This window comes from Mustela lutreola, chromosome 7, assembly GCF_030435805.1.
Source record: "Mustela lutreola isolate mMusLut2 chromosome 7, mMusLut2.pri, whole genome shotgun sequence".
NCBI classification, from domain to species: Eukaryota; Metazoa; Chordata; class Mammalia; order Carnivora; family Mustelidae; genus Mustela; species Mustela lutreola.
The window spans coordinates 104,719,000-104,744,576 of record NC_081296.1 but is presented as its reverse complement, the minus strand read 5'-3'; the positions used below and the strand labels follow the sequence as shown (position 1 = coordinate 104,744,576).

The 25,577-nt window shown below is 43.8% G+C and overlaps 2 long non-coding RNA genes across 5 annotated transcripts in view; both read right to left on the bottom strand.

The window, feature by feature from the left end:
- The window catches only part of LOC131836531 (uncharacterized), a 34,211-nt gene extending 32,246 nt beyond the window's left edge, over positions 1-1,965 (bottom strand). The window contains exons 1-2 of one of the 4 annotated variants that reach the window (XR_009355657.1): positions 847-1,965; positions 160-277 (exon numbers count right to left, since the gene is read on the bottom strand). This is a non-coding gene — a long non-coding RNA (uncharacterized LOC131836531). The remainder of the gene's footprint in view (positions 1-159; positions 278-846) is intronic. The other 3 variants (XR_009355656.1, XR_009355654.1, XR_009355655.1) reach the window with 3 other exon arrangements.
- A 58-nt stretch (positions 1,966-2,023) lies between these two features.
- LOC131836533 (uncharacterized) lies at positions 2,024-24,475 on the bottom strand. The gene is made up of 3 exons (XR_009355659.1): positions 24,138-24,475; positions 18,355-18,451; positions 2,024-2,826 (listed from the first exon to the last, which is right to left on the bottom strand). It is a non-coding gene; the product is annotated as an uncharacterized LOC131836533 (long non-coding RNA).
- Positions 24,476-25,577: the final 1,102 nt, after the last annotated feature.

Below are 25,577 nucleotides of genomic sequence, written 5' to 3'. Positions count from 1 at the left end.
CCCTACCTGGTCCCCTACCTGGTCCCCAACCTGGACCCCCACATGACCCACCAGTACTCAGCCCACCAGTTCCCCTGATGTGTTTATCAGAGGACATGTCTTTTTGGAGTCCGACGAGATACATGAAGGAGGGCAGACACTGAAATAGACAAGGCTTACCTTGGAAAGGTCCTTGGAAGGAGAGTTTACCCCGGGATGACATTCACCTCTTTGAGTAGAAGATTGGCGGGGCCTGGCAGCCCTGCAGCCTGGGCTTCCTTCCAGGACTGCAGCACCCCTACAGGCAGTTGAGCAATGTGACCCTGGCAGCGAGGAGCCCTGGACAGGCCTCTGAGGCTGGGGAGCTTGACTGGTACTTCACCGGGGAGAAATGGCACTGTCCCTGGAGACACCATGCTTGCCTTGACTTTAAGAGCCTCCCTTTGTTTTCTCTTCAGGTATCCCACCGCCTGATCTCTTCTCCCCTTCCTGCTATAGCATTTTGCTTAGAGGACCCTGAGCCAGGAGGCTGGGAGGAGGGGTGGGGGGCATCTATAATTTTACACAAGCAATATAATGTGTGATGTTGGATAAGTCACTTAAATTCTCTGTGCCTCAGCTGCCACAATTGTAAAAATGCATATTATAATCACATGACCTGCTAGGACTGTTAGCAAGCAGTCACCGAAATCCTCTCAAAGAACATTCCTTGGTTCCCCATCAGAGCTCCATGCAGGCTAGCCATGGCTACAAGAAGCAGGGGAGCACTCTCTTCCACTGTGTCTCCTTCCTGGATTTCTACTTCAATAAAACAGACAGTGGCCTCTCCAAACTGAGCAAAGATGGTCAGAAAGTGAAAGGTCTCACCTGGTCTTGGAATCTGTCCATTCTGGTGGTATCCCCGAGGTATCAAAGGAGGTTTGCATGTGTGTGTGCCTCTGTGTGTGAGGGTCTCTGAGTTACACAAAGTCTCTGCCCACACGGTAAAGTTTTATGGCAATGGCAAAAGGCAGAATCAGGTCTGTTGGACTGGTAGGGCTCAGGCTTCAGGAACATGTGGATAAAATGTAACGTTATCTTGGTTCAAATTCCTTTTTTGTGACTGACTCCTGTCTCAGTGAACCTTTGCAGGGTTTCTGTTTGTTTTTCTCTCAGTTATAGCAGAGAGGAAAATAAGCGCATCCAGATCTTCTCACGTGGAGATAAACTGATGCCAAATTAGGTCTGTGGAGGCCTCATTTTGGCTTCTCTGGTTACCACGCTGAAAATATTTTCATGCAAGTTGAAGACAGTCCATTAGCTCTTGGCAAAGAGAATTCAGTTTCAAAGCTGCCCTTTTCTAACAAGCCTCCCCTTTCTCAAGCACGAAGCCTTGCTGAAGGGAGGCTGCCCCGCATTTATGGAGAAGAAGGGCAAACTCCATCTGCAATTTGCCCTGTCGCGGCCCTGAGATCCCTGCACCTCCACGACGCCCCTGAACTCAGATTTGGCTCAATCTTGAAGCCCCAGGTATGCTGCCCAGGTCAAAACATCACCCTCCCTTTCCGAAGAGAAGCATTTTTATTTCAAAAGCATATAGTATGAGCTTTGGAAAAGTAGTTTACAAACTTCTTTGCCTCTGGGGAAGGCATGTCCATTCACATCCAAAATTTTCCCTCAAATGCCTCCTGTGCTGCACTGACTGAGCTAAACTCAGGAACAACACAACCGAAGAGGAAACAAAGAAGTTTCACCCTCCATCTGTTAGAGTGAAAATACAAGCCCCAGTGATGTGGGGCAGGCCTGGATTCTTACTGGGATCCTTAGGTTCCTGGGAGAAAAATCCAGTAGATTTCTGGGGTAGTACCTAACCACCGAGTGTAGATTCCTTGACCTACATGTGCTCGGAGCGAAGCCTCCTTCACATAGGGAGCGAGCACTGTTGCAAAAGGTGCTGAGGTGCTAAGGATCAATATTCACTGGCAACCAGCATTTCGGAGCATGGTTACCATGGCAACATTGTCAGCCCCAAATGACTGTCATGAGGTGAAAAAAGCCTCTTAAAATAAATGAAACCAGAAAAAGTATATTTATAAACCTCTTACCAAACACCTATCTGTTCACAAAGTAAGATGTGTTCTTTAAGCAATAGATACTCAAAGATGCGGGGAAATTTCATGACACAAACATTTTCTTAAGTTGAACGAATTTTTATTCACCCCCTCCACAAAATGGCTTGTCAAAATAACTAATAAGGATTTTTTTTTAATGGGAAGAATTCTAAGGAATTATGGGCTTGTACACTTAGATATTACACAATTGTGACATTAAAATTCTGCATAAACGACTGATAACTTATTTGAGATTTGTAAAATGGTAGTTGACCAAGGGGGTTTCTTATGTCTCAGTTGTATAAATTATTTCTGGCAGGATCAATAAACATAGTGTCAAAAGGTCTGTTAAGCAACGGGGGAAAGACATTGGCCATGCAGAGGAAAACACCTGGACACAGTTTTTGCCTTGTTCTTGTGAAGCTCCATCCCTCGCCTGCCTTTTCTTACTGAAAGAACCACAATTTTATTTAGAGCAGTAATGTGCCCAACCCCAAAGACTCAATTTCAGAGCCTCCCTTGAAGGTAGAGGTGGCCATACGACACAGTTCCAGCTAGGAACATATAGGCAGAAGCTCCCGAGGAGGCTATTGTTGGGAGAAGATTCTCCATGGTCTCAGATTTCTGTTTATCTTTCAAGCTGGGGCCCTGACAGTCTTTTCTTTTCAGATATCTTCTCAAACATGTCTGAAAGGCTTACAACCTTGGAAAACAGACATACTGTCTCGCCGGGATAAAGGGAAGGCTTGTTTGGAACCTGGGAAGACAGAAATAATGTTTCACTCCAGAGTAAAGGACAGGACTGCCTACTGCTATTATATAAGATTTGGGGTCCCTAAGCACAGGGCTCCTCTTCCGTAAGGCAACCCACTATGTGTGCAAGCATTCCTGGGGGTCTATCTGGATTTCCAGATGAAGATAGGAAAAAGCTCTTGGCTCCATAGCCCTTCTCCTTTTTTGCTGCCTTGAGATGCAGCCACCAATTTGGGATCATATGGTCATGAAGCATGAAGATGAAGGTGTACATCTTAAGATGTCAGAGCAGATGGGGCGCCTGGGTGGCTCAGTCGGTTAAGCATCTACCTTCAGCTCAGGTCATTATCTAGGTGTCCTAAGATCAAGCCTTGCATTGCCCTTCCTACTCACTGGGGAGTCTGCCTCTCCCTCTCCTTCTGCCCCCTCCCCCTGCTCACGTTTGCTCTCTCTAAATAAATAAAATCTAAAATGAATGAATGAATGAATGAATGAATGAATAAATAAATAAATAAATAAGGCAGAGCAGAAAGACAAAGAAACTGGGTCCCTGATAGTGAGTTACTGAGCTAGCCCTGAGTTGTAATTTCAGACTTTTTGTTAAAATGAGATAAATGAGCTCTACTCGTCCAGGTCAATGTTAATTTTCTTTCCCCATGCAAGCACATCCCTGGAGCTTGTGTGAAACGTAGTGACATAGTAATTACTTAATGGCAATTGTGTCCAACATGTACACCTTAGGGCTCTAGCACGTTACTACTTTCCTTTCTTCTTGGTCTTGATTCTACCTCTCTGCGAATTAACATTATATATTATGTTTTATAAGCTAACTCAAATCCTTTTGGGAAAGCCGTGTGTAAAATCAATCTAACAAGTACAATTTCGTCCTTGGCCAAACTTATCCCTAAGCTTTTACGAGTTATCCCTTAAGTTGTTAGTCAAGAAGGCAATAAAAACAATAGGACTTTTTCTTCAAGCTTCTGTCACAAGGTCTGCCTTGTCACCAGTGTATATCCAGCACCCGGTACCACAGCTGTCTCATAGTAGGCCCTCAAGTATTTTTTGACCAAGCCTTCATGAATGTTCTCCTTGTCAAATATGTTGGCCCAAAGAAAATAATGATTAAACAAGTATTTCATCACATTGGATCATGCGACTACACATAGTCACAAATCATGCGACTACAATAAGTGTTTTGAGAAAAGACCACAGCTCAACTTCAAAGAAACTGTCCATCAGTATATGAAGGGATAAGCCGAATGTTGTGCCTACAATAGAATATCATTCAGTCATAAAGAGGAAGGAAATTCCAATGCATGCTGCAACATGTATGAATGAACTTTGAAATCATTCTGCTAAATGCAATACCATAAATATTGCATTACTTTTGTCTAAAGAAATAAATATTATTACATTTATACAGGGTCCTACCTAGAGCAGGCAAATTCAGAGAGACAGAAAGTAGAATGACGGTTTCCATGGGGGGAAACCCCATGGGGATGGAGGAATGGGAAGTTACTGTTGATTAGGGTATAGTTTCTGTTTGGGATGATGAAAAGTTCTGGAAATAGATAGTGGTGATGATTGCGCAACACTGTGAACATAATGCCACTGAATTGTACATTTAAACATAGTTATCATGGTGATTTTTATGTTGTATATATTTTACCAAATAAAAAAAATCAGCGAAACAGATTTAGTCAAAAAAGGTGGGGTTTGTTTGTTTTAGGAAGAGCAAATAGAACAGACTTTAAATTTTTGTGGGTTTTGTTTTGTTTGTCTTTGCCTCCTCTAAGTCCTGCCTGTCTAAGCTACGAAGCCGACTGAGATGCCCCCACGACATTGCTGAAGCCTTTCGAGCTGTGGGCTTGAGCGGTCATGTGCCTCAGGAGATCCTACGTCATTTGGAAAGATTTCCAGTTCTGCAATTTTATTCCAATTCTTTAACTCTCAGGAGCATGCATCATCAGAGCTCCCCTACCCCCACCTTCCAGGCGTATGTTGGGGCAGAATTTGTTTGTGAAAATATTATTTTAGGATTCCTTCCACTCCTATCATCTGCTTATTTTCCTTCCTGCATATTTCATAATACAGCACAGAGATTTCTGATTCAGCAGTTAAAATAGTCTGTGCATTCGTTATCACTTCCTTGTGACCCACTTTATACACAATTACTCATGCTGGTATTGAAAGTTCAGGTTTCAAAAAAATTCCTAGGACTCAAGCATGCATCTTTGGGCATAATAAAAAATAATAAAAATTTTTAAAAGGAGGGGATAAGATATTGACTGAGTATCTGTTGGTAATCCTCAAAGGACCCCAAGCAAATGAGTCCTGTGATTTCCCATCTCTTTGACTCTCCCGCAGAAGCTCTCACATTACACCCTTTTCGTTTATTCCCCACCCTTAATCCCACTTTTTCCACCTCCTTCAACTCTCCTTTCCTTCCTTGCCAGTACACCTCTGCCTCCAGTTCCCCACTTCCATCTGCTGTGGGTCCCTGCGCTAAAGCCACAGGTAACTCCAGGGCAGTGTGACAGAGTCCCTGCTCTGAACGGGTGTAAATGCCAGTGTGGTGTGTCACTTGAGCGTGCTACAGCGCCGTGAAATGCAGAGTTCTGGGCACCCCTGCTCCCCTGAGAGTAATCTGATTTAGTTAGTCTGCACTTTTCACAGCTCCCCAGAGGATTCTAACTGGGATCTTAGGAACACATTCTGAGAACCACTGTGATGAGTTGGAAGGCAGTAGAAATCCCTTCTGGGCTATTCTGATAGAACAGAGAAAGGAGAAACAGAATTGATCAGAGAAAGCGAGGGAAGGCTTTCAAAGAAGAACAGCAATTAGACAGGCGGGAGGCACAATAGGCACTGTCCCCTGCTAGCACCACACTCCCCGTGCCCCCAGGACCTGGGATCCCATTCCTCCCACCCAGGGCCTATGGAACATTTGGGGAGGACAGGAGACTCTGGGACAAGAGGATACACTCATCTCTGAGAGTGTCCAGGTAGATGACACCTTTTAGTGGGGTACCCTCCCTGTCCCTGAGCCCCAGCTCCAAAGCAGTTGCCTAGCAGAGAGCCCTGGACAAAGTCCTTCATCTCTCCAGCCTCAGGTGAGGGATGGTGTTATCTGCCTTGCAGGCTTGGTGCAAGACTTAAATGAACCAATGTGTATCAAAGTCTTGGTACACAATTGAAACTCAATACACCATAGCTAATGCTAGTCTTATTATTCTAGATTTTTCTTTAGGAGAAATTCCTAGAAGTGGGATTACTGGAATAAGGAGAATGTTACTAAGAGGAATACATAGAAACCATGAGTTCTGAGTTTCATAAGTGTCTCAGTTTGAATGCTAAAGATAAGGATGTTCATTCACATTTATGACACTAGGTGCTTGGGAGGATACAGACCAACACAGCAACAATAGTCCTTTCTGGATGAGAGGGGCAAAGGGTGTTGCCTGTGTTCTTTGTCCATTGCCAAACGACAGCCACTATCTTCCTCCCTTTCCTCCTCCTCCTCGTCTCTTCTCTCTTCCTTCTGTAACACACACACACACACACACACACACACACACCACTTTCTTCCAAAATCTGGGTGAATCTCTTTAAATTAACACTATCTTATGACCCAGCAATTGCACTACTGGGTATTTACCCTAAAGATACAAACGTAGTGATCCGAAGGGGCACGTGCACCCAAATATTTATAGCAGCAATGTCCACAACAGCCAAACTATGGAAAGAACCTAGATGTCCATCAACAGATGAATGGATCAAGAAGATGTGGTATATATACACAATGGAATACTATGCAGCCATCAAAAGAAATGAAATCTTGTCATTTGCGACGACGTGGATGGAACCAGAGGGTATCATACTTCGTTGTCTTTCTCTGATTGACTTATTTCACTATCATATGATCTCCCTGATATGAGGAAGTGGAGAGGAAATGTGGGGGGTTTGGAGGGTAGGAAAAGAATAAATGAAACAAGATGGGAACGGGAGGGAGACAAACCGTAAGAGACTCTTAATGTCACAAAACAAACTGAGGGTGGCGGGGGAGGGAGGTAGGGAGAGGGTGGTTGGGTTATGAACATTGGGGAGGGTATGTGCTGTGGTGAGTGCTGTGGAGTGTGTAAGCCTGGTGATTCACAGACCTGTACCCCTGGGGCTAATAATACATTATATGTTTATAAAAAATATTTTAAAAATTAAAAATAACGCTCCCTACCCCATACTCCACCCAGGGGACTCCTATCAAAATGTAAATATAATACCTGGGAAAAGTACCACATTGAATCCGCTAGCACACCCCTTCCCCAGGTTATTGATCCAATCAGCTAGCTGCTAATACCTGACCCAGAATAAGGACAGATGGGAGGTCTGGGGTGAGTCTATCCCAGAAGGGCAAGGCCAGAATAAGAGTGGCAGGGAAGGTCCTGAGAGCTAGAAGGCACATCCAAAATCATCAGATAGTCAAGATAAACCAAAATCCAAAGCAGTGGGCAGGTTTCCAGAGGAGGCCCTGAAAGGGAGTGGCCACCCTGCTATCTGAGGTGTCTGGAGGCAGAGGAACGAGCTGTAGGACCTTTGGCTCTCCCCTGCTCAGTTCAGTAAAAGACCAATGATGGCGGGAAGGCGATCATCCTGAGAATGGAGATTGCTTATTTGCGCATGCCTCCTCTCCTTGGCATATATGTGATACCAGCAGGTTACAGTTTGTACAGGTAAAAGCAATCCTAAGCTCTCAGAGTAGATGCGCCACAAGGGTTTGGAATGATTCCTTAACACAAACGTTTTCTGTACGAAAACTTCCCTTTCTCAACTATCTTATTCTGTAGCTGTATCACTTTTGACTATAGGGTTGATTTTAGGAAACCCAAATCCCCTAACATTCCTAAGAATATACTAAAATCTACTTTTTTACAGAAATGCTTTGAGAGACTGGTATTTCTGAAGGACAGCTTTGTTGTTTTGGCTTTTCCCAAATTCTTTTAATCCAATTTGGGGCAGATACACTTTTTCTGTAGAGCTTAGAGCAGTTCCCTGTCCAACCCAGAATGTAAACTTCACATCAGAAACCAAATTTTAAAAAAACAACAACAAAAAAGAAAAACAAAGAGATTTCCACAGTCTGGGTGGAAGAGAAGATGCCCAGATTGTCAACAAGGACAGACAAAGGCTGACACTATCTTGCATTTGTGATAACAAAAGCTAAAGGGAGATGGGAGGCTGACAGGAAAGGGCTGGCCAGGCTGTAAGGCCCTGTTATGTCCACTTCCCCTAAGCTTGCCGTCAACCCAAACTGCTCTGACCAGCTTCCGCATGTTCTATTACTGCCAACGAACCCATCAGGAAGGAAATGTTCTATCCCTTCTTCAAAGAGGAGGCGGTCAAGAAGAGAAAAATCCCATCAAGTGTTGGCTCTTCAGGCCTGTGAGGTTTCCACAGAGACCAGTGTCTAGAAATTCAAATCAAAGACACTGTGGCAGTACAAGAGGAATTCCTAAAGAGTGATTTTTTTTAAATGATTTTTTTTAAATGATTCAACTTTTATTAATCAGCATCTTGCATCTAGAAGAAACAAAATACGTAGACAGTAGAGCCAGGAGAGCTCCCTGGACAACCACAATAAAATAGGTGCGGACAGGGCTCAAGAAACCATATGAATGGATGGAAGCAACACCCTCTGAGAAGGGGCCCGGACCCAGGGTACTCCGGATCTGGGCCAACGGCAGCACTCCAAAGGCTGGTATCTGAGAACATCAAGTCCTGCACCCCCAAAGGTAAGGATGGGGGAAACCTTACATCTACCTTGAGGATGCGTCTGTAGGTCTTATTATGGGATGAGCTCTCAAAGGTTGGATTTCCCACCAGTGGCTTATAACACAGCCCTCCTATACACCACAGATCAACCTTCTCATAGTATACTCTCCCTTTAATCATTTCTGGGGGCAAGTAGTCCAGAGATCCACACATTGTTCTCCTCAGAGATGGGGTGTTCACAGATCAGCCAAAATCTGAAATCTTCACCTCACCCTGGAACCCCAGCAGTATGTTCTCCAGCTTCCCTACAGCTAGGGAAGGCCTGACACACACAGGAGAGTGGTTGCCACAGTGACCACGTAAGCCAACAGAAGCCGAAGCACCCCAGGGTCTCCAAGCCATACTCAGCAGCCCTCATCCCTCTCATTTTCTGTCATTCTCCACAGAACAGACCCTCCAGGAGAAAACTGCCGTCTTATCTGGGAGCCCGAGGCCCATACTTCAGAGGAGGCTCCCACGTCTGGGGTCTCACCGGGCTCTGTGGGTTTCTGTTCCCTAGGTGAGGACCTCCTCTGGTTGTCGAGGGAAGTCTTCCTCTCTGCACCTTTTAATAATTCTGGACAGAAAGGAAAGCAAGCCCCCAGGCAGGCAGGCAGGCAGGCATGCAAACCTGGACAGAGAACAGAAAACAGAGGAGACTGGGACAGGGAGGGACAGGCTACCACAGGGGGAGGCCTGAGGGGGGATCTCACAGCAAGGATGGTGGGAGGTATGGTAGTGAGTGGTGGGTGGCCTTTCTTTCTGCTTATCAGAAGAGATGGCAAGTAGGTGTCTACAGAGCTGGGGATAGCTAGAGCTTCCCTTTCTGAGGCTAAAGGGATGTTGCATCTGGTCTGTCCTGGGTCCTCTTTTCTACTCACTTTCCCTCAGGGCATCTCACATACTTCTACAGCTCCAATTTACATCAGTGCTGGGGTTTCCCAGACTTCACTGCGGTCCAGACTCACACACCCACCCTCTGGCCAGTCATCCCCATGAGGATGTCTTATAGACCCTTCAAACCCAGCCTGTCCTGACAACCCTTTGCCTTTCCAACTAGTTACACCCCCCAATTGGGTCTTCTCATCTTGGTCAATGCAGGGGTGGGGGCAGTCCACATACACCGACTCACTCAAATAGATAACTTTGCCCACCCTCCCAACTCCATCTTGCCAATTACCAAGTCCTACAAACTTAACTCCTAAGAGACCCTGACCACCAGCTGGGAGCTCAGGCTACTGTCAGCTCTCACAGCATTACTGTGACAGCCTCCTTCCTTTCTCTACTCTTTCCCTCCTCTAAATCCAGCCAGGGTGATTTTCCTCACAAACAAATTTGACTTATTTCAAGTCTCTTTCTAGATCCTCATTCCCATTTAACACATTCAAGGCTTAAGTCTGGCATTAGGGGCTCACAATTCTATTCAGAAACAAAGCTTTTTACAAAGTTCCATTCTGAACTATTTTAAGCCCACAAAAAGGAAGATGGAATACAGCAGCACACATGTATCCATTCCCTCACTTTAGACACAAGACCTTACCAGAACAGCCAAAGCTTCCTGAGGACTCCCACATCCCCCTCCTCAACCACAGAAGTCACTGCTATCCTGCATTTGTCATTATTCCTATTATTTCTTTGTAATTTTACTTAACATGGCTTCTTTATTTCCTTATAACTTATTCTTCCTTGTGAGCCTCTTTTGCTGGGTAAATTTTGGGTTTTAGTACGGTCCAGGAAATGCTATGAAGAGCTTATTTAAATATGGACTCCCGTCAGGCACATTCTCAGGTTCTTGGGTTTGTCTCTTCTTCCCCTCGTTGCTCTCCAACCTGTGCCCGGGTGAGTGAGAGCAGTGTTGTCTTTTGTGACCTTATGATTGGACGTCATAGAAGACAAGGTGTTCAAAACCATAACACGTCTTCTAGATTCTTACTGGTTTCTGCTATAGGGTGGCTGGGAACTCCTCTTCTGGTCTCTCAACTTAGTCAGGGCTCAGTCATTCTGCTCAGCTTCCCCTAGCATTCTGAATCCAAGGGCTCTCTGCTAGTCTCCTCTCCTGCCTGTGACCTGAGTGACCCACCCAGCCTTTGCTACGGGCTTACCTGGTCCTTCACCATTGAAGATTCCAGTCAACTCTCGGACTCTCAACTCAACAATCTCCCATGACGTAGGAGAAACTCTGAGTCCTGTCTATGTCACAAGGAAACTGAAGAGGGGTTTCTCTGCCTAATTACATTTCCTGGTCTGCTTTACTTTGATGGGTCTGGTCAGTCCAAGAGGCATTCTCCTTTCAGATCCCAAATATGAAGCGGGGCTTATCCCCCAGGTCTGGCATTCATATCAACCTACCCGACAAGCAGACAAGTTTGTCCTGCATCTGTACCCTTCTTACTTTCATGGTAGGTCATCTCCAGAGATGATCACTGTCAATTCATCTCTCCCTGTATGTGCATTCTTCCCCTCCCATTAAGAAGTAGAAGCTACTTCCTCTCCCTGACTCAGGATGGACCTTGTGACTTGCTTTGGTCAACCAAATGCAATGGAAGTGATGTTCTGGTACTTCTGAGCCTAGATCTTAAAGGCACTAGCAGCTTCCTCTTCTTCTTAATTGGAAGCCATCAACCATGTAAGAGGTCCAACTACTCTGAGACTGTCATGCTGTGAAGAAGTCCCAGCTACTCAAAAGGAAAGAAGAGAGAAGGATGGATAGAGAAAAGAGAGGAGAGGGAGAGAGAAATGCCCAGCCAGTTGCAAATATTCAATTTATCCTAGTTGAGGCACCAAACATGGGATTTAGGAAGTTTTCTTGAATGTTCCAACCCCAACAGATAGTCTATGACCAGAAGAACCACCAGCTGAACTTTTTAGCCACTAAGTTTTGGGGCTGAACTTTTCTGCTGCACGAGGTAAATGAAACACCTGATCATTGCCTGCCTTATACTCTGTGCTCCAACAACTCAGACCAGCCTGTGGCTCTCTGCACCTATGATGCTGGGTCTCACTTCCATGCCTTTATTCAAGCTGTACTCTCTTTGCCCACATTTCTCCTCTGCCTGGCTAACTTTTATTACACTTTTGTCTCATTTTATTTTTTTCCTAAGCAAATCACTATCATTGCATTAATGACATTGCATTGTAATTGTTTCTTTACGAATCTGCCTCCCAAAGTAGGCTTGAGCTATTTAAGGGTGGGTTCTAGGTCTTATTCAGCTTCGAGGCATCACTTTATATGGAAACACAACTAAGTCCCTGCTTTAGTTCAGTTTCCCTGTGCCGGGGAGTACATGCAATTGTCTACAACAAAAACCCAACCTCACCAAGTTAGCCAAATAATGTTCAATTTTTTTCACATAACAAGTCTGAAAGCAGGCCTTCGAGGACAGAAACATTGGTTTTGCAATGTCAGAAAGTCCCAGTTTCCTTCTATCTTCTTGCCCTACCACCCTTACAATACAGCTGTCCTCCCCATGGTGGCCTTGAGGTCACAATACAGCTCCTCCACCACCTGCCTCATACCCACATTCCAAGCATAGAGAACAAAAGAACAAAGAGGAAGGAGCTATGCTCAAATCAGGAAAGCAACACTTTTACAGAAATCTTCAGAAGACTTCAATTCAAAAGTCACTGGCCAGAAGCATATCACATGGCTATCCAAAGCTGCAGGGCAAAAATGAAAAAAATGTTTGCAGAATGATAAATATCTACAGTAATTGCCCAGAGAGACCGAACTTTGAACAAGAAGCAGTGACCTCTTGGGGTTGTCTCTGTAGGAGGCTTGGAAAGATAATGTTGGCCACGTTCCCCTTGTCACAAAACAGGATTGGTGCCTATCTCACAGAGTGGATGAAATTAAGACAGAATGTGGGCACGATACTGTTCTTAGTACCAAGGACACAGTAAGCACTCAATAAAAATCATTCTCTTTCTCAGGTTTGCAGATGTGGCACTTAACTCAAACATCCAACAGTTTTCCCCGAAGGAGCAGAAAATCAGTTGACTCAAGGCAGTTGTCCTGCTCTCTGAAATTCTTCTGCAGTGAATTTGCTTCTGATGATTAATGAGTCCTTTCTCAATTGTCTATTCAACTGTTCATAAATCCAAATGGCATTATCATTATGACTCTTCACTTAGAACGTGTGACCCAGAAAAAACAAAGCTTGGAGAGATACAAAAGGCAAATGAACTGTTTTCATTCCTTTGTGACAACAGAACTGCATATTTCACTTCTGATTCATGGAAAAATAGCCAGCACACAGGAGTTGGCTAGATTGGTGAGAAGCCTCAGACCAGGGGGTTCAAGAATACAGTTTCCAATGTCTTTGTTACTGAAATCCAGGAAGCTGACCTGGAAAATGTTAGCAATAGAAAGATTTCTTTTTGCCAAAAACTTACTCTGTGAATCTGCAAGCCTCCTACCGCCACAGGTTGTGTTGGTTTAAGCAAATTATTTAAAACTTCTGTATTGGTGGGGTGCCTGGCTGGCTCAGTCGGTTAAGCATCTGCTTTCCGCTTAGATCATGATCTCAGGGTCCTAGGATAGAGACGAACACTGGGCTCCCTGCTTGTTGGAAGGTCTGCTTCTCCCTCTACTCCTCCCCCCTGCTTGTGCTCTCTCTTTCTCTCTCAAATAATTGAAATACTAAAAAAAAAAAAAAATTTCTATATTGTTTAGGACTGTTTTCATTTGCAAGGGAAAAACACAAAAGGGCTTATTACAAAGTGAATTTATTGGCCTGACTAAAACCTCCAACAGCAGAGTTTCAAGCATGACTGGATCCAGGTGCTCAGGAATCTCTCCATCTCTTGGGTTCTCCTTTGTTGTAACAAAACAGGTCCCTTCCAGCTCCTAAACTACTACTTACCAGTATGACAATCCCCCCAGAAAGACAATGCATTTTGGGCAATGGTTCCAGAAAAAGCTCTGGAATTGGTCCAACTTGGGTCACATACCCAACCCTGGAACAGATCACTGTGATAAAGAGAATATGGCTCTCTGATTGGCTAGGCTGGGTCACATGCCTAAGGGAGATGGGGGCGGGGTCACCTCATTCAAACCACTTGGATTGAGAGTGAGAGAGAGAAAGGTGATCCGTTAAAGCATAGCTGGGGTATTCCTGCCAACAGAACATTGTGTGGAGGCCAAAAGCTCTGAATATCCTAAACAGATACAGATTCATTTAGCTATTATTGGACCTGAATATCATAATAATACTAGTGACACTCTTTACCATCTGTCAAAATCCTGCTAGTTTTTCAGGCTCATTACAAATGTCGCCACAAATAAATCTTCTCTAATTTTCCATCAGCACATTGTTTCTTTTTCTCTCATGGCCGGGATCATATCTTGCCCCGGATTATGTTGAGTTGCACACCCGTTTGTCTCCACTCCTGTTTGGAAGAAACTTCAGGCAGAGCCAGAGTGGGGCATGCCTCCCATTCATCCCCCAGAGCCTGAGGATGAGGGCTTCTGTCCTGATGTGACCAGGCCTCGGAATGAAAAGAATGCAGGATGGAAAGAAGGGGAGAAATCACATGGCTCCCTCCAGGAAGAAAACGCATCCATGACGTAAGAGAGGATCATAGAAGTCAGGCTGGCTTTTCTTTCTTAAGTCCTACTAGAATAGTCTTTCTTTCATGCGGGTGGTAAAAGCTGGAGTGAAGCTGAAAACAGACTCAACCCCTAAGATGACAGACTCTGAAATCTCCTGTCCTGAATGGAGAGAGAAGAGGAGGGAGAGAGAGAGAGAGAGAGAGAGTTGTGAAGTGCCTCCCTTCAATAAACAAAAATGCAAATACTCCAGATGCCTTTTACACTCTCCCCAGGGCTAGCAGATTATTAATAAGTTCAGAATCTTGCCATGCTGCTCCTATTTTTACAAGCCGTCTGTTTCCTCTCCTGTCGCTGGTGGCTTCGTTCCAAGGACACTCCCTTTGGGGGAAGAAGGAGCTGACATACCAAGATCTTTCTAGTGTCACCCTTGCTTACAGGCACCTGCAGATTCCTGTTGAATGTTTCCTGTTCCACTCAACAGGTCTTAATCATGTGAACTAATATTTGCTCACTGTTAAACCATGTTTACCCTCATAAAAGGCCAATTCCAAAGGACTGGGATTAGGCAAACCCAGAAAAATCTCAATACTTATGCAAACGTGCTGTTGTTTCCTGCTACCTACCACTTCCTTATTGGAGTCATTCAGGGCACTCTGCTTTTTGGACCTCTGTCTCTGGATCTTATTTAGAGCAAAAACCCACAAGTTTTTTCTTTTCAATTTCTACCTACCCTGGAACCAAGTTCTTCTCCTATAGATACCTGATTGATCAATCTTTCTTCCTTCCTTCCTGTGTGTGTGAGAGGGAGAGTGAGCCTAAGTGGGGCGGGGGGGGGGGGGTAGGCAGAGGGAGAAACAGACTCCCCACCAAGCAGGGAGTCCAATGCGGGACTGGATCCAGGACGCTGGGATCATGACCTGAGCTGAAGGCATATGCTTCACCAACTAAGCCACCCAGGCGCCCTACAGATAACTGATCTTTCTGTGAAGAAATATCCTCTGTTGGCTCCTTAGGAAAAATTAACTGTTAATGACCCTAATAGGGTTGCAACGGTGCCTCCCTTTCTATGTTTTCTTAGTCCTATTTCTGAACCAAAAAGTAAAGACTTTCTCAGAAAATCTGAGATGTATTCTTTCTCAATTCTTGTCAAGCATAAATCGCATGTTTGGTCCACTGTCAAGTTTCTCCGTAATAATTCTGACATGTTTGGTTATGGGCAATGAGTGTGTTTGGGGACAAAGAGCTTTGTGATGTGTTGGGTGGGGGAGGGGGGAATTCTTTAGAACTCAGAAGATATAAAAACAGAAGCTAGTTATGTATTATAATACGTATTATATGTATATAATATGTATTATAATGGAAAACACAAGAGTTCCTTATGTATTGTTTTTGTTGGCTGTTAGACTCCAATGTCTTCATTCTGAGCTCAGAGATGCAAGGTCCCTCCACTCCCCCCAAACACACAAACCAGGCTGCTCACCTCTTCGGGAAGGGGGCAGGAATCAAGTCACACATCTATCAACCACTTAGAAATGAATCATTTTATCCACAAGTAGGCTGAAGGAAGAGCATGTGTAAGTACCTTGGTCCACAACAGAGCCTGGGTACAAATGACCAGCACTCTGGACCACACCAGAAGCTCTTAGTGCAATAGATTTTTAACAAGGCAAAATGCACACCCTTCCTCTTCTCTAAACTAGTTCCGTGACAGTGGTGGAATGAAGGTCTTCAGCTTTCAATACACATCATTCTGATATAAATAACAGCCTCTGGTGCCCTCAAACTTGACTTCCTCAAAGCTCAGGTCTTCACTTCCCCCAGTGTGTGGCCAAATGCACCTGTTCCTCCAAAAAAGACACGCTGAATACTCCTCAGTAATTATCTGCAGATATTTCTGTACCTTGTGGATCAGATTCTCCAGGGCATTCCTTCAAAGACACCAACCTACAAATCCAGATACATGATGCTTGAAATCAAAGAAAATCTGCCATACACCGTGTTCTTTAATCATTCCCTGCCTGTAGGTATAAACGGTTTAGCTATAAAACCTGCCTGTGCTGACAAGCCTGTGTACACCACGCACGCGCACGCATGCACACACAGACACACGTGTTACAAACAGTAGAAAATGCCGTACTTTTAGGACAGGCACCAGCCAACTCCTTAAATTGTGAAACTCAGAATGCAAGCAAAAAAACTTGTGATTTGAGGCCACTTTTGATTACTTTTCTGGAGCTTGGCCAGCAGAGCAATTTCCAAGCAAACCAGCTCAGACAGTTGACAGCTGCACATTCAGCTCACCAGCCTAAAACCAAGCTCCCTGTCGAGCAAACGGGGATGTCGCTCCTCTTTCTCCTAGCTCAAGCTTCAGGCCTACCACATGTTAACCAAGTCACAGGTAACTGGCCTTCCCAAAAACGTGTAAGGAAGAAAGAAAAAGGAGGGACAAGCAGAACACAACTGCCTGCCGCTGGGCCATAGGAGAGGCAGCCCACAACCAGACAATCTCATGCTGAGCAGTGAATTTGGCCAGTCCATGGGCATGACAGGCTGGTGCTCATTTCAGACAAAAGGGGGAGGACAGACTGAGGTCAAACACCGTTCTCCCATGATGGGACGCCCATACCAATCATCCAGCCAGCCAAGAAAGTCGTTCTTGTCAAGAGGGCAGCATGGCTGGGGTAGGTAGTCCTGTCTCTAACCAGAAGCTGACCCTGCAGAGTGGCAGCTGGGCCTCTGTCTCCACCAGTGGTGGGCTCAGAGCACATAAACCATTTGGAGGCATCCACGGAAAGAAGCCAGGCCTAAGAAGAGCGCATGCTTTACGATTCCATTTGTATGAAATCCAAAAACAGGCACAACTAATTGGTAGGGGTTAAACATCACGATAGTGATTACTTTTGGGGTGGTGGGAAAAGATCTGATAACATTCCATTTCTTGACCTGAGGGGTGGATACAAGGAGAGCTCACCTTGTGTTAATTCCTTCAGCAGTACACTTAGGACTTGTGTACCTCTGTAATTTTATGCTTCCAGAAAAAAGCTAAAAAACCCAAATGGTCAACAGGCATGTGAAATGATGTATAACTTAAGCAGTAAACCAGAAAAACAAGATTTTAATTGATGTTGCTTTTTCTGATCATGATGCGGCCAATTATTAAAAAAGCTGATTACATCCAGTGTTGATGAGTGCCACATTAGCTACATAAATTACAACAGAATTTTCAGAGAGAACGTTTGTACTATTTACCAAAAAACTGAAATGTGCATGCCCTTTGGTCCAGAAATTCCAGTTCTCGAAATATATCCTTCAGAAATATTTATACATAAGCACACAAATTTTTGTACAGGAATGTGTGTTGTAGTACTATTTGTAATGGTGAAAAACAGCAAACCACCTACATGTCTTACAGTAGGTTAAGAAAACTGTGATGCAGCTCTACAGCCTGGAAGGAATGTAGTCATTAAAGAAAACAAGGAAGCCTAAACACACTAACATAGAAAGATCTCCAGGTACTATTGTTAAGGTAAAAAAAGTAAGTCACAGAATAGAACATGTTAAATGATTTCATTTATGTATAAATGACTTGAATATAAATAAAAAGACTTAAGCATGAAAACGAAACTAAAATCTGATGTGGTTCATTTATCTAAATATCTTACGAAACCTACCACCAAAATGAACTTCTCTCCTGAGACAGAATGCACTGCAAAAGAATTTTCTGGAACTGTCTCTGCATCCTGAGACAGACTCAAAAAGGACTGCACCACAACAGGAAAGAACTGTTTCTTGTCCCCTAGCCTCCTAGAAGAGCGTCAGCGTCTCAGAAATGCCAGCTCCCACACAGGCCTGAGCAACAGCACATGGAGTCACTCCAGACCTTTGTGCTTCCAAAGCACTTTTTCAATAACTAACTAATCCGCCTAACGGGCGGGGCAGGCGGGGCTCCCACAGACTGGGCACTCCCTGCTGCCAGCTGCCCTCCTCTGGAATGCAAAGGCATCCTCTAGAAATGGGTGTTCCTCAGCCCCGGTCCTACCTCAGTCCCCAAACTCAGCGAGGTGAGGAGGGCCTTCAAAGGACCACCCAGGACAGGACAACCCCTTCTTCTGACAGTATGTTCTCTAGAAGACTTATACCATTCTCCACTCTCCTGGCCCCACATCTACCTACCTCCTCCCTCATCTGAGGAAGAATAGTGCCACAGGCCGCAGGAGGAATAGCATCTTGATACTGTCCATTTCAACTCTGCCATTTCTGTTCAAGGATCCTATGAACAATAGGAAAATGCATAAATCTTTTCAATTTCTTATTGTACAAAGAAGTTAATAGAAGTAACAGTCTCTGTTACAATATTTTCAAATGGTTGCAAAGTTTCCCAGACTTTGGAATTTAATGAGCCATTAAAATTTCAAAAAATTTTGAGAAGACTAACAGGATTTTTTTTGGGGGGGGGAGGGTTAAGTAAGCACCAGGTCCACCTGAGGCTTGAACTCAGGACCCCAAGCTCAAGAGTCTTATGCTTTACTGACTGAGCCAGTCAAACACCCCTGGATTGTTCATTTGTATTTTGCTGAATATAGGCATTTAAAAAACAACCTACAGTCACAATCAATTTATACATTCATAAATGAGTAGACACCAATGTGGTTATGACAATCCCTGATTCTAAAACAGCATTTTAAATTTAATACACTTAGATTTATGAATAATACACACATATTACACATAGACTTGCGAACATTTCCTCACAGACTGGCACCAGTTGCCTTGGAAAGAACAGGCAGATAATAAATCACAAATTTCTAAGCCTGGCTATGTCTGTGAAAGACAGGAAGGCATTACAAAAAAATCTGGGGATGCCAGGGTGGCTCAGGTGGTTGGGTGACCGACTCTGGGTTTTGGCTCAGGTCATGATCTTCCGGTTGTGGGATTGAACCCCATGTCAGGTTATGCACTCAGTGGGACGTTTGCTTCAGATTCTCTCTTTGTCTCCCTTCCCCTCTCTCTTTCTCTAACTCTCAAATAAATAAAATCTTATTATAAATAAATTTTATTATAAAATAAAATCAGATTCCAGGTTCCCAACTCATATTTACTGTATCAGTCCTCTCAGCCTCTTTAATAATAAGGCCCTGGTATGTGTATTAAAAATTTTTTTTCCTACTGTGGTCAAATATACATACTATAAAATTTAGGATTTTAACCACTTTGAAGTGTAAAATTTAGTGGTCATAAGTGCATTCACAGCATGGAGTCACCATCATCATCATCACTATCCACTTCTGGAACTCTTTCATCATTCCAAACAGAAGCTCTGTACCCATTAAACAATAACTCCCCACTCCCTCCCCCAGCTCCTGGTGACCACATGCTACTTTCTAAGTACCTCATAAAAATAGAATCGCCAATATTTGCCATTTTGTGTTTGGCTTCCTTCACTTAGCATAATGTGTTCAAGGTTCTTACATGTCACAACATACATTGGATTTTATTCCTTTTATGGCTAGATAATATTGCATTGTATGAATATGCCACATTTTGTTTACCCATTCATCTGTTGGTAGACAGATGGGTTTTTTCTACCTTTGGTTATTGTGAATAGGCTGCTGTGAACAATGGTGTACAAATACCAGTTTCAGTACCTGCTTTCAGTTCTTTGGAGTGAAATTGCTAGATCATATGGTAATTCTATATTTAATCTTTGAGGAAACACCAAACTGTTTACCACAACAGCTGTACCATTTTACGTTCCCAGCAGCAGTTCACAAGAGTTCCAATTTCTCCACATCTTCATGAACACTTGTCATTTTCTGTTTGGTACAGGGTACAGGGTAAGGATGGTTGGTTTTTGGTTTTTGGAATAGCCAACCTAAGGGGCGTGAAGCGGTATGGGTGTGAAGCGGTATCTCATCGTGGTTTTGCGTTGCATTTCCTTGGCAACCAACAATGTTGGGCATCTTTCCATGTGCTTATTGTCTATATGTATATCTCCTTTGGACAAATGTCTCTTCAAGTCCTTTGTCCACTTTTTATTTTATATTTTTGGAAGATTTTATTTATTTATTTGGACAGAGAGATACACAGTGAGAGAGGGAACATAAGCAGGGGGAGTGGGAGAGGGAGAAGTAGGCCTCCCGCTGAGCAGGGAACCTGATGCGGGACTCAATCCCAGGACCCTGAGATCATGACCTGAGCTGAAGGCAGATGCTTAATGACTGAGCCACTACAAGCACCCCTTTTGTCCACTTTTTAATTAGGCTATTTTGGTTTTTAGTTTTTCAGATATAGGAGTTCTTAATATATTCTGAGTACTTATCCCTTAACAGACATATGATTTGCAAATATTTTCTCCCACTCAGTGGACCATCTTCTCACTCTCTCGATAATGTCTGTGTATACACTAAAGGTTTTAATTTTGTGGAATCCCACTTGTTTTACTTTTTCTTTTCTTCCCTGTACTTTTGATGTCATGTGTAAGAAATCATTATCAAATCCAATGTTGTGAATACTTTCTATGTTTTCTTCTGTTTTATAGTTTAGCTCTTAATTCTTTGGTCCATTTTTAGTTAACTTTTATAGACAGTATAAGGTAAGTGTCCAATTTCATTCTTTTGCATGTGGATGTCCAATTTCTCTAGTATCATTGTCAAAAAGATTGTCCTTTCCCCCACTGAATGGTTTTGGTACTCTTATCAAAAATCATCTGACCCTATATGCAAGGATTTGCTTCTAGAATCTCTATTCTATTCCACCAGTCTATATTTTCTGCCTTTTTCCCCCTAAAACTTTATTTAACAGAGAGTGAGAGATCACAAGTAGGCAGAGAGGCAGGTAGAGAGAGAGGAGGAAGCAGGCCCCCTGCTGAACAGACAGCCCGATGTGGGGGCTCCATTCCAGGACCCTGAGACCATGACCTGAGCTGAAGGGAGAGGCTTAACCCACTGAGCTACCCAGGCGCCCCTACATTGTCTGTCTTTATGCCAATACTGTGCTACTTTGTTTACTGGAGCTTCATAGTAAGCTTTGGAATCAGGAAGTATAAGACCTCCAACTTTGTTCTTTTTTAACAAGATTGTTTTGACTATTGAGGGTCCTTCAAGATTCCATATGAATTTTAAAATGGGTTTTTCTATTTTGGAAAAAAAAAAGTAGGTCTTTGATAGAGATTGCATTGACTATGTAGAGCAATTTGTGTAGTATTCATCTTAACATTAGGTCCTCCAATACAAGAAGAGCACAGGATCTCTTTTCATTTATTTGTGTCTCCTTTAATTTATTTTAGCAATGATTTGTAATTTTCAGTGTATGAGCCTTTAGCCTCCTGGATTAGAAATCTATTCCCAAATATTGTATCCTTCCATGGCACATGGAATTATTTTCTTAATTTCCACTTCAGAGTTTTCTTTTCTTTCTTTTTTTAAGATTTTATTTCTTAAAATAATCTCTACACCCAAAGTGGGGCTCAAATTCACAAACTTGAGATCAAGAGTCTTGTGCTCTACCAACTGAACCAGCCAGGCGCCCCCCACTTCAGAGTTTTCATTGCTATCGTACTGAAATGTAATTGATTTTGGTGTGCCATTTTGTATCCTGCAACTGCTGAATTTGTTGATTAGCTTGAGCTGTTTTTGTGTCTGTGTGTGTGCAATCTTTAGGGTTTTCTGCATATAAAAATCACATCATCTGTGACCAGAGATCATTTTACTTCTTCCTTTCCAATTGGAATGCCTTCTATTTCTTTCTATTGGCTCATTGTGCTGGCTAGACCTTCCAGTGTTATGCTGAATAGAAGTGAACATTTTTGTCTTACTCCTGATCTTAAGAGAAAAGCTTTCAGTCTTTTACTACTGAATCTGATGTTAGCTGTGGGTTTTTTATATATGGCCTTTATTATGTTGAGGAAGTTTCCTATAATCCTGAGTTTACTGAGTGTTGAATCTTATCAAACACTTTTTCGGCATCAGTTGAGATGATCGTGTGTTTTTTTTCCCCCCTTTCATTCTATTAGTGTGATGTATTGATTTTTCATATGCTGATCCACTTTTGCATTCTGGGAATAAGTCCCATTTGGTAATTGTATATAACCCTTTTAATATGTGGTTGAATTTGATTTGCTAATATTTTGTTGAGGATTTTGAATCTATATTCATAACAGATCTTGCTCTGTAGTTGTCTTTCCTTGTGGTGTCTTTTTATGGCATTGGTATTAGGGTAATGTTGGTCTATAGAATGATTTAGGAATGTTCTCTCCTCTTCAACTTTTGGGAAGAATTTGCGAAGAATTCATGTTAATTATTATTTAAGTTTTAGGTAGAATGCTCCACTAAATCCATCCGATCCTAGAATGTGTGTTTCTAAGCCAATTTCTCTCCTCTCTCCCTTCTTCCCATGATATACAGCTGCATTTGGAACCAAATGCCCCAAATACCTCATTTGAACACCTTGGGGTATTATTACTCTTGATAAACTAGCAACATTACGCTTTAAAATGAGAGAAATGTAATCAAGAAACATCACCAAGCTTCCTGGCTCCAGAAGGGTCCTGCAGGAGGACAATAGGACCCGGGGAGAGCAAGCTTTGGAGAAGGAGGAGGAAATCCACTGCCTGGGGAGGAACCAGGGTGCACTGGGGTGCAGCTTCCAACTTCACCTGCTTCCGTCCAGCCAGCTACTCCCCACAGGCACACCAGGCATGTAGCCACTAGAGAGCTGGACAAGTCCTTAGTCTGAAAGAGGGGGAAAGCGGAGGCGTTGTGTGCGAAATGTGACTCATGGGAGTCAGACGGCCAGGGGACAGGTCCCTCTCCCAGGTCTAAAGGGCCCAGCAGATGGTGCCAACAGGAAAAAGGAAGTTTCTTGACACAAGCTGATTCCTGTCAGCTTACTCTCCCTGAAACATTTTCTTGGTCTCTTCGTGCACAAAGATCACAGATCTTGGAAAGTGTCCTAAAATTTGTAATTAGACAAAAAAGCAACTTTCTGTAGGTTCCTCTGCCTTTAAACTCCGTCTCTCCCCTTCCACACCACCCCCATTTTCCCTCACGCATTGGTCTCCGTTTCCAGTAAAAACTGGCCTGGCCACTTGTGCAGAAAGAGGAATTAATTTAATATTTGAATACTCAACTGACTGGTTCTCCTTGGGAACAAGGAGCCAAGCAAACATCCGACAGAGAACAAGGGAAGGAACAAAATGGCAGGAAGCCCGAATGCGAAGTTCCTCCGTCATCCTGCAGCGCCTTGGACATGCCACCATGTCCTCTCTCCTGGTGAGTCACCACCGCCCACGCCCAGTGCAGTGTAGAAACATTTGACTGAAACCCGAATGAGATCGGAAGAACAAGTCGAGCAGGTAAAACATTTCCCTGCTGTCATTTTCATAAACTGCTCAACCCTGCTTCAAGATAGAAGGAAGACAGAAGGAGGGTTTTTGGCAACACAAGGTTTTACATAATCGCACAGAAGCTCAGGATCTGCAGTGAGAGTTTGAAGACTTCGAGTCCCGCGAATGTTCCCATTTATAAACACGAGAGTCCATGCAAGCTCTGAGCAGAGAGTTTGTTTTCTGTTAAGGAGAGGGGCATCTCTGCAGAGCTCGAGAACTGGAACGGATGATAAAAGACACTTGGGCGGGTCTGAGTTTCCCCTTCAAAATCCAAGCTATAGGTACATAAACACTTACCCTGTTCCTGTGCCTACTTCCCCCACCCCTTCCACCTTCGACCCCTGCAATGGAGAAGAGGAAGTGAGGATAGCATCCCAGCAGATCAGAACTGTCTCAGAGACTGAAGACCTTAAGGAGATTGCACCATTAGCAAGAAAGGCTGTGATTAAAAACCCAAACTGTAACCCTAACGTTCAAATATTCTAAGCCATGGTTAGAGCAGGAACATGATTTGTAAAGATAGAGAAGGGCTGGTGAAAACCCTTACGGCTCTGCAAAGGTGGGAACTTACCCACAAGGCTGCTGCAGCCCAAGCTTTACCCTTGATGAATGCAAAGTTCCTCTCCCTCTTCATATAAATAGAAAGTATCCGAAATAGGCTTGTAGGAGGTCTCCGCATCATTATCATGGTGGCTATTCTCAAATACTTCTTAGGCATTCACTTGATCAGCACTGACCTAATCAGACCTATTTCAACTTCCCTGAACCACCACTTGGATGGGGAACATATCCAAGAGCGTTGCTTCATCCCTGCTCTGGAATTACAACCTTTGAAATGTCTATATAGGTAGGTGCTGCTTTTGACACAAGCTTTCATAGTAAGTAGGCATTAAAATAGAGGCTTATAATTAGCTGTCCGGGGAGGCAAATAGGTGGTAGAGCAGAACTCAAGAGGAGAAAAGGCAGGTATTGGAGAAACACCACATGGGAGAGGTTTCATTAACAATGTGAGGAAGTGTGGGCAATCCCACTAAAGTGGGAGAAGGGGAGTCCTATCACTGCAGACCGTTCTAGTTCTAATTTCCATACGTATGAGTACCTGGTTCTGAAAGTGCACCTGCAGTTTTTCTCACACCACTCCATCTTGGAAACCTGCTGTGCGCTGGAGGACGAGACCTATGATCCTGGGAGATCACAGCTCTAGGAGGGCAGCGTGATGTCTAATCCAGTCTGCGCCTCTAGCCCTGAGGCTAGCCCCTGGCCCCCGGGCCTGCTCTCAATTTGTGCTCCTTGAATCACACCCTTCCAGACCTCCCCATTTGTCACTTCTTCCTCTTTTGACTTCTCAGTCTAAGATTAGCTGTCAACTTTAAGCCCTATGTATTTAAACGTCAAGCGCTCCGCCACTGTACCTAGGACGAGCCTCGATCCTGGAGTAGATGCTTAGGACTTCTGCCTTGTCCTTGTCTGCGTGTGACCTACCACAAATGGGCTTCTGGTTGCCTGATTTTCCAACGCTTCCTGCCCTCCCTGACAACTCAGGTGACAGGCAGTATCAGGATTGGGCCCCGGGTCCTGCCCCTGTCCACCCTTTGCAAGTTTTTTCCTTCCTTTGTATCACTTTTTTGTTACTCTTCTTCCTATATTTAGAGACTGTCTCTCACCAGCTTCCTCTCATTTGGGTGGACCTAATGGACTATTCTCTCTTCTGGAGTTGAGTCTTTGTTAAGCTTCAAGCTTTTTGCCACCCCGTAACAATCTACAGTGATCTAGGGGATGAGTATAGATGTGTCCCCAGAGCAGGTAACAATGGCACCAGGAAAATAATACGTTCTCCCGCAGTGTTTCTTCTCCCCTGCCACCAAATACATGAGGTTGTGTTTGCCCCAGGGTTGGAGTGGGGTTTTCAGGGTACAAATCTGATGGGGTGATGTTCAGCAAAACTCTCTTTCAAGCAGACTAACTGTTCTAACCAGTGTCCCTTACACCCCATTTCTGCAGAGTGAGACAG